This window comes from Lytechinus variegatus, chromosome 4 (assembly GCF_018143015.1).
Source record: "Lytechinus variegatus isolate NC3 chromosome 4, Lvar_3.0, whole genome shotgun sequence".
NCBI lineage: Eukaryota > Metazoa > Echinodermata > Echinoidea > Temnopleuroida > Toxopneustidae > Lytechinus > Lytechinus variegatus.
This window is the reverse complement of record NC_054743.1, coordinates 43,012,820-43,030,623: the sequence shown is the minus strand read 5'-3', so window position 1 is coordinate 43,030,623 and position 17,804 is coordinate 43,012,820. Positions and strand designations below refer to the sequence as shown.

The 17,804-nt window shown below is 34.3% G+C and overlaps 1 protein-coding gene across 3 annotated transcripts in view; it reads right to left on the bottom strand.

Annotated features, from left to right (window-relative positions):
* The window catches only part of LOC121414111 (adhesion G-protein coupled receptor G6-like), a 47,756-nt gene extending 41,960 nt beyond the window's left edge, over positions 1–5,796 (bottom strand). For all 3 annotated transcript variants that reach the window (XM_041607173.1, XM_041607174.1, XM_041607175.1), the window contains exon 1: positions 5,575–5,796. The gene's annotated coding sequence lies outside the window, so the exon portion shown is untranslated. The remainder of the gene's footprint in view (positions 1–5,574) is intronic.
* Positions 5,797–17,804: the final 12,008 nt, after the last annotated feature.

The window sequence follows — 17,804 nt, the reverse complement described above, 5'->3', positions numbered from 1 at the left end:
GATATTTGAATTAAAAGAGGTAGATAAGTAAAGGGTCGGTAAATACGATATATATTGGGGGAGAGGTGGATAAGTGGCTACGGGATATGGATCAAAGTTATTCTGTTATTGTTATCATTTTTTTTGTGTGTAACGAACTTGTGTTTATGTGATTTGCAATCACTTAATAATAAATTTTGTGACTGACTTTAATTTGTTGTAATAAAAACATAATTGAAAAAGAAAAAGAGTTGATATCGAGCGATTTGGGCGAAGGGGGTGGAGTGAACGACGAGATTATCTTGAGTCTTGGGTCTAAAAAAGGTCAATCTTTCTTCCATTTTGCTTTGTGATGAGTAAGAAATATGCAACAAATATTTCAAGATTCGTGTTTTTCTAGGTCTGCTATATCATTGCGACTATTCATTTATAAGGCATATTTTAAAAAAAGTATAATTTTGTTTTAAAAATGGAGAAATTAAAATAGTCTTTCACCAGCATATAGGCTTTGAATTAGTTTCTTGTCAAGTGGAATTGATCTATTTTAAATACTTAAAAGAAATGTGCTTGTAAAGACAGGCCACATGAATATATGAAAATAAAATACCAATGCCTTCAATAACCATGATAACAACAACAGTTAGTCATGGTGAAATACCAGAATGAAAATTATAATCAACATTGACCTTGGCATGACTTTCACACATGACTCGGTTGCCTTTATTATACGATTTCATTCATTCATTCGTATATTCGCATACCAGACATGGTTGTGTACATATCCGTACCTTTACTTCAAATAGCGCTGCAAATAGCTGTCAATTTATTCAAGCAATGTTGTTGTAACTTATGCACATCTGTGCCGTAAAAAATAAAGGGTTTGCTAAGATAAATCAATCATCAAAGTTGATGTTATGGTTGGTATCAGTTTATTTTCTTATTAAAGACATCTTAAAATATAATTAGGGCCTAAACGCACTTGGGTTAATAAGTTTTCCACTCTAGACTCAGGAGTATAAAAGTGGGCAAATGATGACGAAACATTATACGTGCTTAAGATTACCTAGTCTTGTTAGATGACAGGCAAGGTCTGTATTTTGTAACTCGGTAGGGGATAAGTTAATCTCTTTAAAAGAAATATATTTTCATAATTTCAGTTGTTAACTCACCGCTATTTATGAAAATCCGTTTCTGAAAAAAGCTGGCAAAGAATTTCCAAGTTTGATTGATATGTTTTTAACTGGCACTTCTTTCAAGAAGTATAAATTTGTTTAGATTTATAGTAACTGACGCTATAATAACACACTATGATATCACTAATTTGTTGTTTTATTACCATCACCACCAAATGTTAGGATTCATCATCAACGTCGTCGTCATCATCGTCACCGTCATCACCGCCACCTTCATCAATTATCATCGTCGTTGTCACCATCATCATCTTTATCATCCTCATCTATGTCACCATCAATGTCAGTATCCTTATCGTCATAATCATCATCGTCGTCGTCATCATCATCATCATCATCATCATCATCATCATCATCATCATCATCATAATCATCATCATCATCATAATCATCATCATCATCATCATAATCATCATCATAATCGTCATCATCATCATCGTCGTCATCATAATCATCATCGTCATTGTCATCTTCAGGAGCAGCCACCTTCATGTTCAGCCTATGAATTGTAAAGGTGATTTTTTTTTATGTCATCGAGATTACTTTTCTCGTATTAAAGTCGTAATGATTGTCGGGCTGTACGGTCAGTGGTGGGCTCAAGGCACTGGGGGTACTTCCCCTTCCCTGCCCCCCCCCCCCCAGCAAACCAATTTATCTTATTATAGCTTATCAAACAAAGGAATAAAAACGCACCCGTAATTCGGTGATAGTTATTTATTCCACTATTGGCTCCAATGTCGTTTATATTTTCTTCAGAAAATCCCCCGTAACATTGACAATGGTGGATCCGCCCCTGATATCACAGTAATTTTCCTACAAGGAGAGGATCAAAAACTTTCTGCGTCATTTAGACTCATATTCGAAATCAACAAAGGAGACTATGGCGACTTGCAACCAGTCCGCAAATACATACAAAGGATTACAGTAGCCCCACTTTCATTAGTAAGCAGCGGTCACACTGACACAACCGAAACCAGACCGATCAAGTCTGTGACGATATTTCCAATGGCTCACCATCGGTCGGTTTTGGGTTCGGAGTCGTTGGTGTGACTGCAGCCAAGTAACATTCTCAAATTACAGCTTGGTCGGGTGGGGGGGGGGGTCTCTCCCGATTTCTGTTATGACGTCTATGGTCCGTGGTCAAAAAGTGCATTCATCAATCATTGGAATGGAAATAGTGCTTAAAAGACCAGCATATTCATGATGCACGGTTATACATGCATTATTTTGTCATATCAATCTAGACGCGTGTCAAAGGAGATAGGCCCTATACACTGGAGTGAATGATAAGTAGAATCTTGACACAGTTCAATACATCATGACAGAGACAAATACCGAACAGACGGGGGTGAGCTTTTGGGTAGTAACATAATCTTAAAAGTTGATTCCATACTGAATTTACACCTATGCAACTAATTTTACTTTGTCATGAGATTGTAAATTGGCCCTTTCATCTCTGCTGCTGACCATTATGCATAAACCAATATATAAATGAATGAATGAATAGATAAATAAATAATACCCCCCATAAAGAATGATCATAATGATAAATAAATAGAATAAAAATTATAAAAGAAGTTCCACGTACGAAAAAGCCAAACTTTCAAAGAATTGTCTTTGCAAGGTCACAAATCCAACATCTCTAATGAAATTCTTTTGAATGTGATTTTATTTGTAGAGTGACTGAGTGTACATTCATGCTCAAGATATCTCGAAGTTCAATGTCCATTCACACCCACTCAAAAACTAAATTGTCAGAGAACATAAAGAGAGCGATATATCACTTATTGGTTGGCCCACATTGTAAGCGTAGGATAGTGACTATAAATTTTCCTTGCTGGCATATTTCCGTTTTTTCTTATGCGTTCTTATAGCATTTAAGGCTCTTCTAAGTGACCTTTTCTATCAATATTTCAAATTATTATATAATTTCAGAAAATGGACAAGAGACTGCTAATTTAATCTAATTCATTGACTTCTCCATATCTTCACTCATTATTTTTATATAATCAAAATTGATCTCAAGAGAATTAATGTATAGATAAACGGATAAAACATCAATCCTGATTTTGTAAGAATCTTATTTCAGATTTTCTTTACAACTAGAATTGTTATTATTATTTTTATCATGAACATTATCGTTATGTTTATTATGAGTAGTAGTAGTAGTAGTAGTAGTAGCCATTTATTGGGTTAACACACAATAATTTTTACAGCAGTGGAAGGTGAATATGATGTGCTTCATTGGTCCTAAAAAAACTTTTTAACCAGAAGAAACTTATCACCGGTACTATGAGAACGGTTGCAATAGCATTGAACTCTTCCGTTTATGGCAGCTCCTTTTGACATTTTGTTCACTTGACCGTTTATTTATAGAGGATACAATCGAGTTTTCAAAATTTCAACGGGGACAGATTCTCCAACATGGTAAATCCTTTATTGACGAAAATTCAGTGATAATTCCTAACCTGAATATTCTAAAGGATCTACGCTCTAAAACACAAAGGGTGAAAAGGAATGAAAGATTGAAAAGGGGCCAAAGAGTTTTCCGATATCATTAGTACGACCCATTTGAGGGGTAGTTTAACCCCCCCCCCCCGGCCCCTTCCCCATTACACCTTTAAGTGTGTACCAAGAGAGAAAAATACGTTATTTGAATGGTTATCTGTGTAATCTTTGAACATAACAAAAAAAATGTTGATTCTAATTAGAATTGTCGACAAGTGGTAACAGTAGTCGTAAAAGTCATTTTACAACGTTTTGCTGGCCTTTTATTTACGCACACAAGTTGGCCCTTAATTACAGCTACACGCACAATGTATATCTGTTCAATTAAAGGATTAATTGTATGTTAGGTGTACATGTGACACAACATTTGCTCCTGCACAATTATTTCGACAAGATGTAGGATTAGGGTTAAGGTTGCAATTAGGGTTTTATGTTATAGGTTAAGGGTTAGTGTTAGGTTTAGGGTAGGGTATAAGTATAGTGTTAAACCAGGGTTGAAGTTGGTCATTCCATTAGTGTGTGGAATTCAGAGCGGAGCCGTTGTCGCCGGGGCAAATGCCAATGAACCATAATTATGCATCGATGCAGAAAAAAAAATGGTCTATGAAAATAATATTGAAATTGGCGTTGGGAGCATTCCCCCTCCCCCACAATGTTATACTACCAACAAACCCCTGAACCTACTGCAATGTTATCTAATAATGGTGAAAGTAGTACTGGGAAGATTATAGTGTGACGCAATCATATCTATTTAGAGTGACCGGATCTCATTTCTATTGTTTCGATGTCTCCCTATCAGTGATTTATCTCCAGGCATCACTGATCATGTCTGACTCTGACTGATCATTTGACAAGGGATGCAATGTCCTGACTACAATAAACATGATAAACGAGAATTGTTTCCGCAAAGTAACAAAGGAATTGACTCTACAATTTCGAAATAAAGTCTTTGGAAAGTCCTTGACTATTGGGATTTTAAACTTACATCGGCAACGTAATTGTAAAAAAAATACAAACAAACAAATAAAATATTGTACTTAATGTCAATATTCTGGAAATAAGTGTGCAGTCATTTAGTCGTATCTAAATCATACAGGCGTCTGAGTTGCAATGCTGCATGCAGCATGAAATTATCTTAAATATTAAATTAATAAAGAGCAATGATTCTACCCCATCTGTTTTCAAAAACGTATAGCAAATTCAAAAAACGTAACAGAATAGAATACAAAGTAAAATTCGAACAGTTAGCTTTAGACAAAGTGCAAATAAATGCATTCGTTTGTTGATGATTCGAAGGGAAGAAGTGACTATAGTAAGGCTCTGGCAGTCAACATTTTATTTCAAAATCGTGTACTGTATATTTTAATGTAGTTTTTGATCAACAGGTAAAGGTTTCTGTCAGTAAACCGATCTCTATTCCACTCTACTTTACTTCATTTCAATTTTGTTTAGTAAAATTAACACAATCACACAAATTGGTCATGTTGGTGAGGCAGATGTCCGTATCATAGCTTTCGAAATAAACTACATGAAGGTAAATATCAACCAAAATGGGACACAGTTTATTCCACTACTACACAGTAAAAACGCTGTTTAAGATTTATACAACGCTGTTTACGATATGAACCTTACAGTAGTTGTTTAACAGTTTTAACAATCATGTTTAATTTATTGAAGATTAGATATTGAAAATTAAACTTTGTTGATTAAGATTTAAACACTCGTTTAAACTGTTTAAACAATTACTGTAAGGTTCATATAGTAAACAGCGTTGCATAAGAATTTTAAACAGCGTTTTTACTGTGATCATCACCATGGATATTGAAATCTATTATAAAATAATAGTATAATAATGTAATAATAATAATAGTAATCATCATCATCAAGATCAACTTACATTTTCGCTGTATCCCGTGTGGCAAATCGAAATAATTCCAAAAACTCTATCGACAAATACGAAGTCAAAACTCAATTCCCATGAATTGTGATGTGTTTATGAATATTTCGTATGTGATATCAAGCGATATACCATGTATATACAAAAGTATAATACTTCTCACAATCTACCGTTCGTCCGGTCGACTCGAGATCTCGGTTTGACAATGACGAGTTGACAATTGTCCTGAAAGCGAGAATGAATGTTTGACTTTGATTTGTTGGAGTTCCAGTTCACTAGCCACGCCTCCTCTGCCGCCGCTCCTCTTCCATGAAGGCTTTATGTACAGTCACTCGTCAAAAAAGAGGCATTCACCATTCCATTGAGGAGGGTGGGACATGGACAGGCATATTATGGTCTCGATATCGTATAACATTTGCCCCCCCCCCTCCCGAAAATGTCAAATCTAGCTTATGTGTGCACCCGGGCTATTCAATATCAATTGTAAAATGCAAAAAAAAAAAAATCAAACAAACACCTATAAGATCAGCCCGAGTCACTCCCTTGTGTATTTTTTTAAAGAAAAAAAATTGCACCCCTCCCCTTCGGAAAAATGACACAAATGAAAACAAGAACACCCTGGACATGGCCGCGGAAAATGGGGGGGGGGGCTAGGTGCATGGGCTTCAGCCTCCCCCCTCTTTTTCCAAAATAGTCACAAAAACTTAAAAATGATCACCTGATTAGGATTGTTTGCGTGGTCACCCCCCCCCCCCATCCCACTTTAAAAACCGTCCGCGGTCCCTACTGGTAAAGTTATTCACGCCAACTGATTGACCTGTGTGCTCTGTCCCATAGACTTACATGTAAGCCGTCATTGGGTCATTAGGTTTTTAAAACTGATATTTACCGTTTGTATTATCACGAATGCAGTCAAACCACGTCACTATTGACATCACAATTTGGTTAGAAGTTCTTGCCATTAATTAAATCTTTCACCAATTTGAAAGCGAACTGAATGACGCTTAGAAAATCCAAGCCTGCCCACTATTACCTTGTATTTTCATTTCACTTTATTTTTTAATGGGCTGGGATTCATTTGATGAATAGGGGAAGGCGGGGTAAGTTGAGCATAGGGGCAAGTTGAGCCACCAGCCCCAGGCCAATAATGAATGAGTCAGACATTGTGGTGGTGTCATGTATTGATGACCCATAGCATAACCCCTAACCCCACCATATTGTTTTCAACTTTTAAACAAAAAGTATTTTTTAGAGGGAAAAATATGAATTTCAGCCAAAAAAGTAAAAAAGAGTGTGAAATAGATAAGTGCTTTATAAACACACACGTCTTTAAATATAATAAAGACATGATAACAACATTATTAGTCCAGGTATGGATCTTCATTCTTGTCATAGTCTTTTATATGATGGATGCATAATAAAATGTGGATACAATATTATATCACTAAGTTCGGACTGGGGTAAGTTGAGCCAGACAGCATGGGGCAAGTTGAGCCATGGTAATTCCTATGGTAATGTATCTTAAAAAACAAACAAACCATAAAAATCGATTGAAATGCTGGCTGAAAGGAGCAAATTTACATGACTGCTCTTTTCCTTTTAAAGGATGTTAGTATTTATAGAGAATTAGCAAGTGAAAAGACTTTAAACAAAAAATTTACATGCTGGTTCTCCCCTCATACATTTTGTACATAGTTTTTGTGGCTCAACTTACCCCAGAAGGTGGCTCAAACTTACCCCATATATGGGGCAAGTTGAGCCATTTGACATCGTTTTTTTCAAAGGTCACGATGACTTTCAGTGTGGGGATAGAAAGATATATTTAGGTGTAAAATATTTCAGAAGAATTAAATTTCAAGGCAAGGTACTTATTTCGACAAGATTATTAATCATATCAATTCTAACATGCAAAAAGCAAAAACTGTCACAACTTACCCCACCTTCCCCTACTGTTACAATCCTATATGTGAAACCGATACAATGACAATGTTCGCAATGGTAATGCATGAACTGTCATCAATACAATACGACTATCCGAAGAAGGATAATAAAAAATGTAAAACAGCCCCACCCATATTTTCTTTTAAATCATTGATAGCGTATGCGCACGGAATGGTGACAAACTACACTCTAAATTACAGGGATTTAAAATAGGTCCACATGGACTGTAGTTAGGGACCAATCGAATTCCGGATTTAGTTTGAATCCTTAAGATTCACTTTTAAATCTCGAAAGATTTAAACTTAAAACATTTGAGATTTAAATTTAGGTCTTAAGGATTAAAACTAAATCCAGAAATCGATTGGTCCCTGACTACAGTCCATCTGGACTTATTTTAAATCCGTGTAATTTAGAGTGTAAGGCAAATGACTATGACTAAATGTGCATAAATGCAAATAAGATAGATAGATAGATAGGTAGATAGGTAGATAGATAGATAGAAAGATGATAGATAGATAGATTGATAGATAGATAGGTAGAAAGATAGATAGATAGATATGTAGGAAGATAGATAGATAGATAGATAGATAGAAAGATAGGTAAATAAATAAATAGTTATAAGTCTCTATTCTTTTATCATTATTTTTGGGGGTTGCTATTTCAAACCTTTTTTTTTGTAAAAATGTGCAGCAAATATTTTTTTTTGATGATTTATCATGTCGCTTTGATTATTCTGTACGTTTTAGAAGATATTGTCATTTTCCATTCGTGTGAATCATTCACCCCAGTTCAATATCATACCGTTTAGTGGTTTACCATGTTCGGGTGTGACGTCATACCCTATGATCATGCATGCATCAAAGTGTATAATAAATGATCACAATAGACATCCCATTGTGACGTATACGTTCGTCGAAGAGACGGATCAACGCAGGTAGTTATATATGTCTATTTACTATTGTCTTCCTGTAAACAAAATACCGTGACAAAAGAATGATTGGGTAGTGCTCCTGAAATGTACATTCTGCGGTCGATTGCACTCGGGAGTCGTATAGTTCGCGGCCCGATTGTAAATACCATTTATGAAATTAGTGCTGCATAATTCGGGGGGGGGGGGTAGTCTGCTGGGCAAACCCTTCACTCGAGTAAAGGGTCTGAATTGCAGCCTACTCATGCCTTGCGTACTGAAGGCCCTCACGCTCAGAATTGAAACAGCAAGTTTTGTATGTGCTAGTCTTTGCGTGGAGACACAGTTTCAATCAGGGTCTGTGCCTGCAGACTTGGGGGGGGGGGCGCTGTCGCCACTAGAAATGAGCCACGAATAGGACCGTAAAGCATCGATGGATTGAATATTTTTTTAGAGAGATATAGGACCGATGTTCGCATTTGTGCCTATCACTGGGCATTATGGACCAGGCTATTGGAAAACTGAGTTTTTGAAGAAATACAGATATTTCACAATGCTTTCGACAAGTTTGAGTCAAAAAAAAATCTAAATCCCATATCAATTCTCTATCCCCAAAGTCTCCGAGACAACGGGACTACTAGATAAACAAATGCGAGCGAAGCTTGTGAGCAAATAAATTTTACAGTGATGGCTACTATTTGTAATAAATTTGACCGTCATTTAAAAAAAATCAAATGTAATTCGAAGAAAAATTATTATGATTTTTTTTTAATACATGTAATTCAAGTGCATGAACTTCTGCAAGAGTAACGTTACATCAAGTGCCCAGTGATGGTCCTAGAATATATTCATACCTTTGCAGAAAATCATTTTTGTTTTAGAATTATTATCCCATTTTTATTTTTATGTTTCAATGACAAATTTGGGACCACACACAATTGACACAAAGATGACTCTTCTGAGTGCCAATTTCAAAGAGCTCTGGAGTTAAGTTGGGTGATCACTTTTGTTAATGTAGATATTTCATGAATTTTCGAATTGCAACATATTTTTGTTTGTAAATATATGTTTTCATGAATTATTTTAAAGGGTAAAAGTCAGGATTTAAAAAAAAAGACAGTGTGCTACCGTATAATAGATAACGGATGCGTCTGGTCGTGACATTTCTATAATACGCTGGTCCCAGAGGTTAAATCTCTTGTGTAGTGGGTGTACAAGGTCAAGGTGCCGAGTGAAACGGGAGCAGCTAAACCGACCATTTCCAATATTCGTTTTGACAAGATTTGCGGGCAAGAATCCGAGTTTAGGATCTAATACCTTGCCTACAAAGAAGGCCAATCGCTAACAGATGTAGATGAATTTGGGTCAGGTTTAAACGAATGAGGATCCTATCATTTCCTCATCATCCTTAGACTCTCTAAATAAGAAGAAAATCGTTGGCAGAGGTGAAAAGGGCAGAAAAGAACTGGTAGAGGGGGAGAGAGAGAGAGAGAGAGAGAGACGGGAGAGAGAGAAGCCTGCAGTAGAGTGGCAAAATGATTCCTGTCCGCTAAAACTGCGAGATGAAACTTAGAGAGACTTCAGATAAACTTCATTAAATTATAGCAAACGAGATCCCCATTAAATAGGAACGTGTATTTATGTTTCATGTCTCAATTTAGGTTAAGCGTAGATAAAATCACTTGACCATACATTATGTCAAACTTATTAATTAGAACTAATGTTCGGTTATCAAAATACTTAAAAATAAACGATAAATATTCCTAGGGGCGCATCGCCGCCGTGATCAGCATTGGTATAGCGCCATCTCTTGACAAAATCATTTTAGTCAGACAGGACTGTATACTATTTTCTAAACGGGCAGAAAAGTACATCAATTCCAAAGAACCCGAATATATAACCCCCTTCTTAAGTACAATACTTCTAAACTTTGCAAAGCCAACATCTATTCTGGCCCAAATTACCAAGGAGGGGGGGGTGTTAGTTTTTTCTCTCAAATTTGCCTTTGGTTTTTATTGCAGTCCCTCTCCAAGACAAAACGTGGGAATTTCATATTTGAATTTAGTTGACCGACCGCTTTCTTTTTCTCTCTATATTTACTTTCTTGTTCACATGCATCCAAATTTCTCCCCCCCCCTCTCTCTTTACAGTTCTTATCCATTCCTCATATCAAGAAAACTAAATGCAACATGGGATAAGGACAATACACCCCAAGAACAAATAATAAATCTTGCATTTTGGGGGTTCAACAAAAATATCATTTTTGATTTTATTTGATTTTATTGTTTACTTCTGCAATTACATCATTCGTATAGAATACATTTTCCATAACATAACAAACATAGTATATTGATAATTTTTTTGGCATGAATCATAACTAAATGTACTAAAATTATCATTACAAACAAAATTGATCTCATACCAAATTAGTTAACATTTACAATTTGCAGGAGAAGGATTGTCATCATAAGCAGATTGCTTGAAAAAATGACAACCCCAGGTTAAAACTCATTGATTAATATAATACATTAATACAGCAGAATCGATACACAGTACATTTTATGAAAAACAGCAGTAATCTAATTTGAGCATTGAAGATGGAGATGATAAGGATGAAGATGACGGTGAAATGGTGAAGATGAAGGTGATGGAGAGGATGATGATGGTGATGATGCTTTAATGACACAACGACACAGAAATTTTACTTCAAATATTCTGATATCAACATGGATTTAACGTTTGCTTTAAATGAGTAAAGGGACGTGGATCTTTTTATAGATTCTGGTAGAGAGTTCCACAAATCAGGACCATGGTGTCTTATGGATCTCTGCGCAATAAGCAATTTGGGGTTGATTAAATGGAAATTAGAAGAGTTCCGCGTAGGGTATGAATGGATAGATGTGTTCATAGTATAAAAATTGTGAAATGAAGGTGGGAGCATGTTATTTACGTATTTGAACATAAGCAGTAAGCTTTGAAATGAATTTATGTCAAAAATAGTTAGAGTCTTTAGTTTATGGAATAATGGATTTGTGTGTGATAAATATTGCGAATTAGTACAAATTCGAATTGCTTTTCTCTGTAATAAATATATTGTATTAATTTTAGTTTTTGCACACGTTGCCCAAACTATATTGCAGTACGATATATACGGCAATATCAATGAATTGTAGAGTAAAACGAGTGTAGTATGAGGAATTATGTTTTTCATTTTGTAAAGTACACCTACGTTTCTGGAGATGTTAGTAGTTATACAACGTATATGTTCATTCCAATTTAAATTTTCATCTATTGTGACACCTAAAAACTTTGTTTCTTTTTTCCTTTTGAGTGGAATATTATCTATGCTTATGTCGTATGGAAACTCAGTAATATGTGAACTTGTATGCTTAAAATACATAAAGTTTGTTTTGTCTATATAAGTGATAGCCTATTACATTTAAACCATAAAGATAGTTTAGGTAATTCACGATTAAATGTATCTACTAAAGTTTCTAAACTAGTGTGTGAACAAAAAATGTTTGTGTCATCGGTAAATAATACAAATGATAATAAAGGCGTTACAGTAGTCAAATCATTAATATATATAAGGAAAAGTAGGGGGCCAAGGATCGATCCTTGTGGAACTCCGCATTTTATTGTCTGAAAATTAGAAGAAATATTATTGTGAGTGACATATTGTTTTCTATCAGTCAAATAACTCTCAAACCATGATAGTGTGATTCCCCGAATTCCATAATATTCAAGTTTTTTAAGTAAAATCTGGTGGTCAAGAGTGTCGAATGCTTTGCTTAGGTCCATGAATACTCCTATTATGTGTTCTTTATTTGTCATTGCATTTGTAATTTTATCGTATATTTGTATTAAAGCCTGATCAGTTGAATGCCCTTTCCTGAATCCATATTGGTTTGAATTTAGAAACTGAAAAGTATCTAGGAACTTATAAAGTCTTTTTGTAAATAATCTTCTCTAATATTTTGGATATGCTGGGGAGAATAGAAATAGGCCTATAATTTGTTATTTCATGTGGATTGTCTTTTTTTAAAACAGGATTTACCTTTGCAATTTTAAGGGGATCTGGACATTTACCGGTGCTGATCGACAGATTAAAAATATGACACAATGGAGTGACAATATAATGTATGATCTGCTTAAGGAGGAAAGTACTAATTCTATCATATCCCTTTGATTTGCTGGATTTGAGATTTTTTGTTATTTCAATTATTTCCTGAACATTTGTGGGGTTAAAGAATAGGGAAGAATTGATGGGTGTGGGAAGAAATTTTGCAAAACTTTGGTTTGGTCTGGCAAGGTTGTTTGCCAAAGAGGGTCCTATGTTAACGAAAAAGGAATTAAAGGTATCAGCTACATCATCTGAATTTATTGCAGCAGCATGAACTGTGAAATTGTCTTTAGGTAATACTTTGGGTTTCTTGCCAATCAAATCATTGATGATCTCCCATGTGGCTTTCATGTTTGATTTAACTTTGTTAAGTTTCTCGGAATAAAACAATTTGCGAGAAGCCCGAATTATATTGGTTAGTCTATTTCTATAAGTTTTATATTTATTTTTGTTTTGAATAGAAGGGTTCTTTAAAAATGTCTTGTATAGTTTATTTCTGGTATGTATGGATCGTAGAATAGCTTTAGTAATCCATGGCATTTTTGCTTTTCTTTTTTTGATAGGTGATAGAGGAAAATTTTTATCGTAATATTTCTGCAATTTTTGGTTAAAATTTGTGTAAGCAATATCTGAATTTGACTCATTAAATACATCTAACCATTCCTCAATCGCAAGATCACTTTTAAACGATTCAATATTTATTGGGGATTCTTTACTATACATTGTAGATTTAGGTGAATTTTCTTTTGAAATATCATTATCACATAATAAGAAAACCGGTAAATGATCAGCTATATCAGATATTATTAATCCGCTGGAAGTATCTCTGTTTAGTATGTTTGAAAATATGTTGTCGATAAGTGTTGATGAATGGCTATCAATTCTGGTCGGTTGATCTATGTGGGGATAATAACCAAATGAATGCATAGTATGTAGGAATAAATCGTTGTCATTATTTTGGGATAACAGGTCAATGTTAAAATCACCCATTAGATATATTTGTTTATCTTCTTTTGTTATGGTATGAAGGCATATTTCAAGCTCTTCGCAAAATAAATTTGCATTGCCATGAGGGGGTCTGTAAACTAATCCAATAATTATATTTTTGCCTTTCGGCTTCATGATTTCTAAGAATAGAGTTTCACTTTGTTTTAATGATATTTCTTTTCTTATTTTAAACTGCAAATGTTCATTGATGTAAAATGCTACACCACCTCCTCTTTGATCTTCACGATCTCGCCTTATAAGATTATAGTATTTGGCATGGGATAGAACCTGGTAGGCATTTCATTAAAGGGGAATGAAACTTTTGGAACAAATAGGCTTGTGTAGAAACAGACTAATCAAAGAATAAGAATAAAGAAAGTTTGAGAAAAATCAGACAAATAATGAGAAAGTTATGAGCATTTTAATATTGCAATCACTAATACTATGGAGATCCTCCCATTGGCAATGCGACAAGGATGTGTGATGTCACTGATGAACAACTTTCCCTTTGGTGGACTATAAAATACCCTCAAAATGTCTCTTTTTGCTTTTTCTTATGATGATACAAACTCTCTATCCATGATGCATTCTTAAAAAATATGTATTACATGCCCTCATGTAGAAAGAACACATGATCTATGGATAGATGTGATAAAAGAGGCAATTCAAGTGAAATATATACTAAAGTAATGGGGAGAGTTGTTCACAAGTGACATCACACATCTTTGTCGCATTGCCAATTTGCTATCTCCATAGCATTAGTGATCGCAATTTTCAAATGCTCATAACTTTCTTGTTATTTGTCCGATTTTTCTCAAACTTTTGTTGATCTGTTTCTATCTTGTTCCAATGGTTTCATTCTCCTTTAAGCTGTTCTGAAGCTATAAGCGACTCTATGATTAGCTGGTGATCCTATCTTATGGTAAATGAAAACAGATTTTCATTGTTGTTGGTATAGTTCATAAGAAAGGGTCGCCAGTCGTTCATAAACAGCTTTATGAAACACCACCTGGGGCCCGTAACACAAAGCTTAGCGATCATCATAGAACATATTTACGATTGATTGCATTGACTACAATCAAGAAGCTCCTTGCTACAATGTACAGTCAATCATATAAATGAAGCGTACAATTAATCACTAACCTTTGTGTTACCGGACCCTGGAGTTTTGTTTAAACATATACCAGTACCTCATGCAGAGTAGAAAAACAAACTTGCATATCACTCTGTTTTTGTCACAATATCAATATCTCTTTATTGAAAGAAATATTTTCATGTTCATAAATATCTACAAATGCAAAAATCTGCATATACAAAGATGATAAAAAATGTCATGAATCAAGTACAATTTATTCATTTTATAGAATTAAAGAGGAGATTTCATCACTGCAATAACTCTCCCTGTGATAAACCTTATTCCAATCAGAAAGCAGATAACCCCGTCAGACATTATTTATCTTAAATCATAAAGTCAGGTCTATTGTAAAAGAAATCAAAGTCATTACCCCCTTTTAACCTTGTTTTAATCTACTGTGAGAAACATCAAATCTTTAAAGCGAGAAGCATTCAATATGGCATGTAGATGTACTGCAAAACAATTGCATTGTTATTTCATGTACACATGACATTTGAAATATACTACAAGCAAAATGAAATCTATACATATTGTTTAACAACAAGCATGATGCTAATTTGCATATTAAGAAATATTAAAGTTTAAATAAATCTTTTGAAATCTAAGTAAAATGAGATTATCAGAAAATATGGAACAAATGCATGGCAGCACTTGACAGGTTCAAATTGGATGTTCAGTAGGTTTAGCGGCTCAGCATTTCTTGAGAAGTGTGCTGATACGACACTATTACCTCAAAATACCAGTTGGGCCCCGTCTTACAAAGAGTTGTGATTGATCTGATCAACCCTAACTATAAATCATCATTGTCATAATTCTTCCTTGAGGAAATTTGCACAATGTCTTTGGTAACAAAGAGAAGCATACTAAATTGTCAAGAAAACAGTGAATGTATGAATATACATTTCTTGAAATATATTTTGAACAAACATGTATTTTAGATGTTAATGCTGCTGGATTTCCATGGTTGTGGTTGATTGGATCGATCGTAACTCTTTGTAAGATGTGGCCCAAGTGGATACAAACCAAAACAACTGTCCGGAACCTTAACTAAGGCACCCTCTAAAACCTAAAATTTGGTCAATTTAGCTGGGATTTTGTACTACAGCTCATCAAATCATATTAATACTACATAATGAATACATGTACACAACAATATTGCACATTCATTGAATTTACAACTTACAAAACTTTACATACTTGCTCGCAAAATGGGTTATGAGGCCTTTTGTTGTTTTTAGCAATAAAATGCATTTTTGCCTGCATGGATGACCAAAATGGGTGACCTAAGTGAATAAAACACTGATTAAGATAATGTTCCTGAGAAAAAAAAGCAGACAAGATTTCAAAGAGAAGTGAGAATAGAAATATACTATACATTGATTACATATAGCACACTGAAAATCAAGGTTTGAATTGCCGTGTTTTCACATTTATCACAGGTTAGAATAATTGAAGGCCTTTCTAATATATATATTCTGTCAAGAGAACTGCTATTTAGATTTATTAAGATAATTTTTCATTTAAACCGTGGTATTTCACCCCCCCCCCCCCCATCCTACCTTTTCTTTTTTCTTTTGCAGTCAAATAGGTCTCAGGTCTGAAGCACATAGATTTCCAATCAAGTGTTAAAAAAAACCTTTTAGTTTGACCAATCAAGATTATTGATGCATGTGCATATTGTTAGCTATAACAATTATCAACCAATCTTTGAAGTTACAATTGAAAGCAAGTACTTGTATTACAAAGCCCATAAATATAATTCCTACTCAAAAGATTACTCCATTATGCAGATCTATTTTGTATCAATATTCTCTTTCAATTAAACTTTGTTTTTCGTGACAACATATCATGTATGGGCCCTGTTTGATAGATGTATTTACAATTGGAACTGAAACACCAGCAATTGTAACTTACATACCGGTATGATTTTTTGGGCTGCGAACAATGTTGGCTGGTATTTGCCATTGAGAACAAAAAGGTTAATTTCATGCAAGTGTACACTGTAGCAGCAGCATTTTTTTAGAAAATCTTAACATTATTTTTTTCTAATAAATTAAATTGTATATTTAAGTATTTACAATACCAAATAGTATTTCATTTTATCATTTAAATAAATTACTTCTGGACGGATACAAAACTCAAATAATTTAAACATCAGAAGAAAGAGTACATAAAGACTGAATTCAATGATTCTATTGAAATAAATAACAGGCATACTGAATACAACACAGATGAACGTGAAGGAGAAATACATGTACACATCACAGTGTATGTTGTATGTACTGTACATAAATGAGTAAGCCAGGAAAGCGAATGTATGCAAACTTCAATTTAGCACAATAAACAAAAATCTTTGGCACCCTCAATGCAAAATACAGTTTGTTCAAGGCTCTCATTGTAAAATTTAAATAACATATTTATACATTTAGTGAAGAGGGACTTTGAAGTCATGCGTATGAGCCAATGCACACATGATGTTTGATGCATACAGTGTAAGTAATCTACTGTCATGATGAATACAAATAAGTGTGATTAAAACCTTATCATGATCTTAACAATGCTGTGAGTTATAACAAATACAACTAGGCATTAAGCTTTCATGTAAGATTTTATTCTTTATGGAAAAAAAAAACACCCCAGAAACAGTTTGTTCTCCAAATCATAATTAGGTATTTTTTTTTATAGCATTTATGAAGCCAAGCGATGTTTAAAAAAAATCACCTGCTTTTTATATTTTTTTTTTTTATAAATCTAGTGAATAGTACAGTTGACCACATCTGAAGTTCAAGTTCAGTTACTACATGTAAACAAACAAATTACAGCAATATTTGTCCTACAGTACTCAATTATTTTTTAAATCAAAGACAAACATGAGAACACTTGCTTCAAGGAGACCTACTTTGTGGTGTCAAATATACCTACTGTTGATGGGAAAAGTGACATGTGTGTCACTGGTTAGTTTTCTGCAATTAACTGAAGTTAAGAAATTGATATTTTTAATCATTATTTCCTCTTAGACCCAAAGTGCATAGGCAGCAGGTGATCTTTTTAGCAAAATTAGCAAATGTGGAGAAAAAAACACACGGTCAGAGTCTTCCAGACATTTTTATTTGGAATATAACTTTGAATGAAATAAT